The sequence below is a fragment of the Nomascus leucogenys genome, chromosome 9 (genome assembly GCF_006542625.1).
Source record: "Nomascus leucogenys isolate Asia chromosome 9, Asia_NLE_v1, whole genome shotgun sequence".
In the NCBI taxonomy this organism is placed as follows: Eukaryota; Metazoa; Chordata; class Mammalia; order Primates; family Hylobatidae; genus Nomascus; species Nomascus leucogenys.
The window spans coordinates 65,129,113-65,136,156 of NC_044389.1; the positions used below are offsets into that span (position 1 = coordinate 65,129,113).

General features: G+C 43.1%; 1 pseudogene; it reads left to right on the top strand.

The window, feature by feature from the left end:
• The first annotated feature begins 2,582 nt into the window (after positions 1-2,582).
• LOC100586943 lies at positions 2,583-4,291 on the top strand (annotated as a pseudogene).
• The last annotated feature ends 2,753 nt before the right edge of the window (positions 4,292-7,044 follow it).

The following is a 7,044-nucleotide window of genomic DNA, read 5'->3' on the forward strand; positions in this document are numbered from 1 at the left end:
CCTGGGGAAAGGGGCAGCTGTGGGCAAAGCTTCAGCAGACTTAAATGTCCCTGCCTGATGGCTCTGAAAAGAGCAGCAAACCTCTCAGCAGAGCGTTCAAGCTCTGCTAAGGGTCAGACTTTCTCCTCAAGTATGTCCCTGACCCCTGTGTATCCTGACTGGGGGACACCTCCCAGTAGGGGCCAACAGACACCTCACACAGGAGAGCTCTGGCTGGCATCTGACAGGTGCCCCTCTGGAACAAAGCTTCCAGAGGAAAGATCATGCAGAAAAATTTGCTGTTCTGCAGCCTCCACTGTTGATACCCAGGCAAACAGGGTCTGCAGTGGACCTCCAGCAAACTCCAGCAGATGGGCAGCAGGGGGGCCTGTCAGAAGGAAAACTAACAAACAGAAAGAAATAGCACATCCACTCAAAGACTCCATCCAAAGTGCACCAACATCAAAGACCAAAGGTAGATAAATCCAAAAAGATGGGGAGAAACCAGTGCAAAAAGGCTGAAAATTCCAAAAACCAGAACACCTCTTCTCCTCCAAAGGATCACATCTCCTCGCCAGCAAGGGAACAAAACTGGACAGAGAATGAGTTTGACAAATTGACAGAAGTAGGTTTCAGAAGGTGGGTAATAGAAAACTCCTCTGAGCTAAAGGAGCATGTTCTAACCCAATGCAAGGAAGCTAAGAACCCTGAAAAAAGGTTAGACGAATAGCTGACTAGAATAACCAGTGTAGAGAACACACATGGCCTGAGGGAGCTAATAAACACAGCACAAGAACTTCGTGAAGCATACACAAGTTTCAATAGCTGAATCAATCAAACAGAAGACAGGATATCAGAGATTGAAGATCAACTTAATGAAATAGAGAAGACAAGATTAGAGAAAAAAGAATAAAAAGGAACGAACACAGCCTCCAAGAAATATGTGACTACGTGAAAAAGATCAAATCTACGTTTGACTGGTGTACCTGAAAGTGACGAGAATGGAACCAAGTTGGAAAACACTCTTCGGGATATTATCCAGGAGAACTTCCCCAACCTAGCAAGACAGGTCAACATTCAAATTCAGGAAATACAGAGAACGCCACTAAAATACCCCTCGAGAAGAGCAACCCCAAGACACATAATCGTCTGATTCACCAAGGTTGAAATGAAGGAAAAAATGGTAAGGGCAGCCAGAGAGAAAGGTAGAGTTACCCACACAGGGAAGCCCATCAGACTAATAGTGGATCTCTGCAGAAACCCTACAAGCCAGAAGAAAGTGGGGACCAATATTCAACATTCTTAAAGAAAAGAATTTTCAACTCAGAATTTCATATTCGCCAAACTAAGCTTCAAAAGCGACGGAGAAATAAAATCCTTTACAGACAAGCAAATGCTGAGAGATTTTGTCACCAACAGGCCTGCCTTACAAGAGCTCCTGAAGGAAGCACTAAACATGGAAAGGAACAACCGGTACCAGCCACTGCAAAAACATATCAAATTGCAAACGACATTGACACTATGAAGAAACTGCATCAATTAATGGGCAAAACAACCAGCTAGCATCATAATGACAGGATCAAATCCACACATAACAGTATTAACCTTAAATGTAAACAGGCTAAATGCCCCAATTAAAAGACACAGACTGGCAAGTTGGATAAAGAGTCAAGACCCATCAGTGTGCTGTATTCAGGAGACCCAGCTCACATGCAAAGACACACATAGGCTCAAAATAAAAGGATGGAGGAATATTTACCAAGCAAATGGAAAGCAAAAAAAAAAAAAGCAGGGGTTGCAATCCCAGGCTCTGATAAAACAGACTTTAAACCAACAAAGATCAAAAGAGACAAAGAAGGGCATTACATAATGGTAAAGGGATCAATGCAGCAAGAAGAGCTAACTATCCTAAATATATATGCACCCAATACAGGAGCACCCAGATTCATAAAGCAAGTTCTTAGAGACCTACAAAGAGACTTAGACTCCCACACAATAATAGTGGGAGACGTTAACATCCCACTGTCAATATTAGACAGATCAACAAGACAGAAAATTAACAAGGGTATTCAGGACTTGAACTCAGCTCTGGACCAAGTGGACCTAATAGACATCTACAGAACTCTCCACCCCAAATCAGCAGAATATGCATTCTTCTCAGCACTACATCGCACTTATTCTAAAGTTGATCACATAATTGGAAGTAAAACACTCCTCAGCAAATGCAAAAGAACAGAAATCACAACAAACAGTCTCTCAGGCCACAGTGCAATCAAACCAGAACTCAGGATTAAGAAACACTCAAAACCGCACAACTACAAGGAAACTGAACAACCTACTCCTGAATGACTACTGGGTAAAAAGAAATGAAGGCAGAAATAAAGATGTTCTTTGAAACCAATGAGAATGAAGACACAACGTACCAGAATCTCTGGGACACATTTAAAGCAGTGTGTAGAGGAAAATGTATAGCACTAAATACTCACAAGAGAAAGCAAGAAAGATCTAAAATTGACACCCTAACATTACAATTAAAAGAACTAGGGAAGCAAGAAAACCATAGGGCATGGGGCCAGGGTGGCAGCCCCCAGGGAGCCGGCAGAATGGCAGAGGGCAAGGCGGGTGGCACGGCCGGCCTCTTCACCAAGCAGGTGCAGAAGAAGTTCAGCAGGGCCCAGGAGAAGGTGCTGCAGAAATCAGGGAAAACTGTAGAAACCAAAGATGAACAATTTGAACAAAGTGCTAACAACTTCTACCAACAACAGGCAGAAGGCCACAACTATACGAGGACCTGAAGAACTTCCTTAGTGCAGTAAAAGTGATGCATGAAAGCTCAAAAAGAGTGTCAGAAACCCTGCAGGAGATCTACAGCAGCGAGTGGGATGGTCATGAGGAGCTGAAGGCCATTGCAGAGAATAATGATCTCCTTTGGGAAGACTACGAGGAGAAACTTGCTGACCAGGCTGTGAGGACCATGGAAGACTACATCACCCAGTTCAGTGAAATTAAGGACAGAATTGCCAAGTGGGGTTGGAAACTCGTGGACTATGACAGTGCCCGACATCACCTGCAGGCAGTGCAGAATGCCAAGAAGAAAGATGAGGCCAAGACTGCCAAGGCAGAGGAAGAGTTCAACAAAGCCCAGACTGTGTTTGAAGATCTGAACCAACATATGCAAATCAACAGACTACTAGAGGAGTTGCCTATTCTTTATGATAGTCATATTGGCTGCTATGTGACCATCTTCCAAAACATTTCCAACTTGATGGATGTCTTCTACAGGGAAATAAGCAAGCTGAACCACAATCTCTCCGAGGTGATGAGCAAACTGGAGAAGCAACATTCCAGTAAAGTCTTTGTGGTGAAGGGACTATCAAGCAGCAGCGGGCGCTCTTTAGTCATTTCTCCCCCAGTTCGAACATCTACAGTCTCCAGTCCTCTTACCTCACCTACTAGTTCCTCTACACTTTCCTAGAAGAGTAAGAGTGAATCTGTCTCAGCAACTGAAGATCTGGCACCTGAGGCAGCCCAGGGGGAAGACAATTCTGAGATCAAGGAGCTCTTAGAAGATGAGGAAATAGAGAAGGAAGAATCTGAAGCAAGCTCCTCTGAGGAAGAAGAGCCTCTACCAACCTGCAACGGCCCCTCTCAGGCCCAGCCCTCTCCTATCATTGAGAGTGCCAAGTCCCAGGAGGAAGTTCTCCCCAGCTCCCCTGCTCTATCACCAGGTGGAGCCCTAAGCCCTTCAGGACACCCTTCATCATCTGCCGCAGAAGTAGTCCTCCGAACCCGCACCGCAGGTGAAGGATCTGAACAACCAAAGAAGAGAGCCTCTATCCAGAGGACCTCAGCACCCCCTAGTAGGCCTCCTCCACCCAGAGCCACTGCAAGCCCCAGGCCCTCCTCAGGGAACACACCCTCCAGCCCTCCAGCCTCTGGAGGGGGTTCACCCACCAGCCCTAGGGCCTCCTTGGGGACTGGGACTCCAAGTCCTAGGACCTCCCTAGAGGTCTCTCCTAATCCAGAACCACCAGAGAAGCCAGTAAGAACTCCTGAGGCCAAAGAAAATGAAAACATCCACAATCAGAACCTCGAACAACTCTGTACTTCCCCCACCTTAATGACATCTCAGATTGCTTCAGAGCCTGGAGAGGCAAAGATGGAAGACAAGGAAAAGGATAATAAGCTTGTCTCAGCTGACTCCTCGGAGGGCCAAGACGAGCTGAAAGTCTCCACAGTACCAGACAAGAGCAACCTCACAGCACCTGAACCTCAAGAAGAGGTATCTACCAGTGAAAATGCACAACTCTGAAGAGAAACTGCCAGGACTCCCCAAGCCCCACACCTCCCCAGAGAAGCTCTTCAACCAGAGGGTATAGGTCAGAGGGATATCAGAGCCAGCATCCATCCCTGGGTTCTCAGTAAGAATGATGGTGCTGTCTAAAGACCTGGCATTAATGGAGGTGGAGGAGCAGCCTTATGGGAGGGATGGAGGGAGGCAGGCTGGGGAGAAGAGAACATTAGACTCAGGGAATATTTAATTCAGGTTTTAGCATTATTAGAATAAGACTTTATACATTAACTAAAGTGGAGCCATAATCACTATAAAAAGCAAAAGTATCTACAGACACAGACACTTGTCTACACAGAGACATAACCACACATACTCAGAGGACAGTGAACAAATCTGCCTTTGACTTATGACCCATTTTGCAAGACTTAAAGCCAGAAGAACACGTTTTCAGATTGTTAAATAAAGTCTGATTCTGACAAAAAAAAAAAAAAGAACTAGAAAAGCAACAGCAAACAAATTCAAAATCTAGCAGAAGACAAATAACTAAGATCAGAACAGAACTGAAGGAAATAGAGATAGGAAAAACCCTTCAAAACATCAATGAATCCAGGACCTGGCTTTTTGAAAAGATCAACAAAATAGATAGACTGCTAGCCAGACTAACAAAGAAGAAAAGAGAGAAGAATCAAATAGATGCAATAAAAAATGATATAGGGGATATCACCACCGATCCCACAGAAATACAAACTACCATCAGAGAATACTATAAACACCTCTACGCAAATAAACTAGAAAATCTAGAAGAAATTGATAAATTCCTGGACACATACACCCTCCCAAGTCTAATCCAGGAAGAAGTCAAACCCCTGAATAAACCAATAACAAGTTCTGAAATTGATGCAGTAATTAATACCCAACCAACCAAGAAAAGTCCATGAACAGATGGATTCACAGCCGAATTCTACCAGAGGTACAAAGAAGAGCTCATACCATTCCTTCTGAAACTATTCCAAACAATAAAAAAAGAGGGAATCCTCCCTAACTCATTTTATGAGGCTAGCATCATCCTGATACCAAAACCCGGCAGAGACACAACAAAAAAAGAAAATTTCAGGCCAATATCCCTGATGAACATCGATGCAAAAATCCTCAATAAAATACGGCAAACCAAATCCAGCAGCACATCAAAAATCTTATCCACCATGATCAAGTCTACTTCATCCCTGGGATGCCAGGCTGGTTCAACATATGCAAATCAATAAACATAATCCATCACATAAACAGAATCAATCACAAAAACCACAGAATATCTCAATAGATGCAGAAAAGGCCTTCAACAAAATTCAACACTCCTTCATGCTAAAAACCCTCAATAAACTGGGTATCAATGGAACGTATCTCAAAATAATAAGAGCTATTTATGACAAACCCACAGCCGATATGACTGAAAGGGCAAAAACTGGAAGCATTCCTTTTGAAAACCAGCACAAGGATGCCCACTCTCGCCACTCCTATTCAACACAGTATTGGAAGTTCTGGCCAAGGCAATCGGGCAAGAGAAAGAAATAAAGGGTATTCAAATAGGAAGAGAGGAAGTCAAATGGTCTCTGTTTGCAGATGACATGATTGTATATTTAGAAAACCCCATCGTCTCGGCCCAAAATCTCCTTAAGCAACTTCAGCAAAGTCTCAGGATACAAAATCAATGTGCAAAAATCACAAGCATTCCTATACACCAATAATAGACAGAGAGCCAAATCACGAGTGAACTCCCATTCATAGTTGCTACAAAGAGAATAAAATACCTAGGATGTGAAGGACCTCTTCAAGGAGAACTACAAATCACTGCTCAAGGAAATCAGAGAGGACACAAACAAATGGAAAAACATTCCATGCTCACAAATAGGAAGAATCAATATCGTGAAAATGGCCATACTGCCCAAAGTAATTTATAAATTCAATGCCATCCCCACCAAGCTACCACTGATTTTCTTCACAGAATTGGAAAAAACTACTTTAAACTTCATATGGAACCAAAAAAGACCCCACATAGCCAAGACAACCCTGGACAAGAAGAACAAAGCTGAAGCATCACACTACCTGACTTCAAACTTTACTACAAGACTACAGTAACCAAAACAGCGTGGTACTGGTACCAAAACAGATATATAGACCAATGGAACAGAACACAGGCCTCAGAAATACCACCACACATCTACAACCATCTGATCTTTGACAAACCTGACACAAACAAGCAATGGGGAAAAGATTCCCTGTTTAATAAATGCTGTTGGGAAAACTGGCTAGCCATATGCAGAAAACTGAAACTGGAGCCCTTCCTTACACCTTATACGAAAATCAACTCAAGAGGATCAAAGACTTAAACATAAGACCTAGGACCATAAAAATCCTAGAATGGGCAATACCATTCAGGACATAGGCATGGGCAAAGCCTTCATGTCTAAAACACCAAAAGCAATGGCAACAAAAGCCAAAATTGACAAATGGGATCTAATTAAACTAAAGAGCTTCTGCACAGCAAAAGAAACTATCATCAGAGTGAACAGGCAACCTACAGAATGGGAGAAAAAGTTCACAATCTATCCAACTGACCAAGGGCTAATATCCAGAATCTACAAAGAACTTAAACATATTTACAAGAAAAAAAACAACCCCATCAAAAAGTGGGCAAAGGATATGAACTGACACTTCTCAAAAGAAGACATTTATACAGCCAACAGACATATGAAAAAATGCTCATCATCACTGGT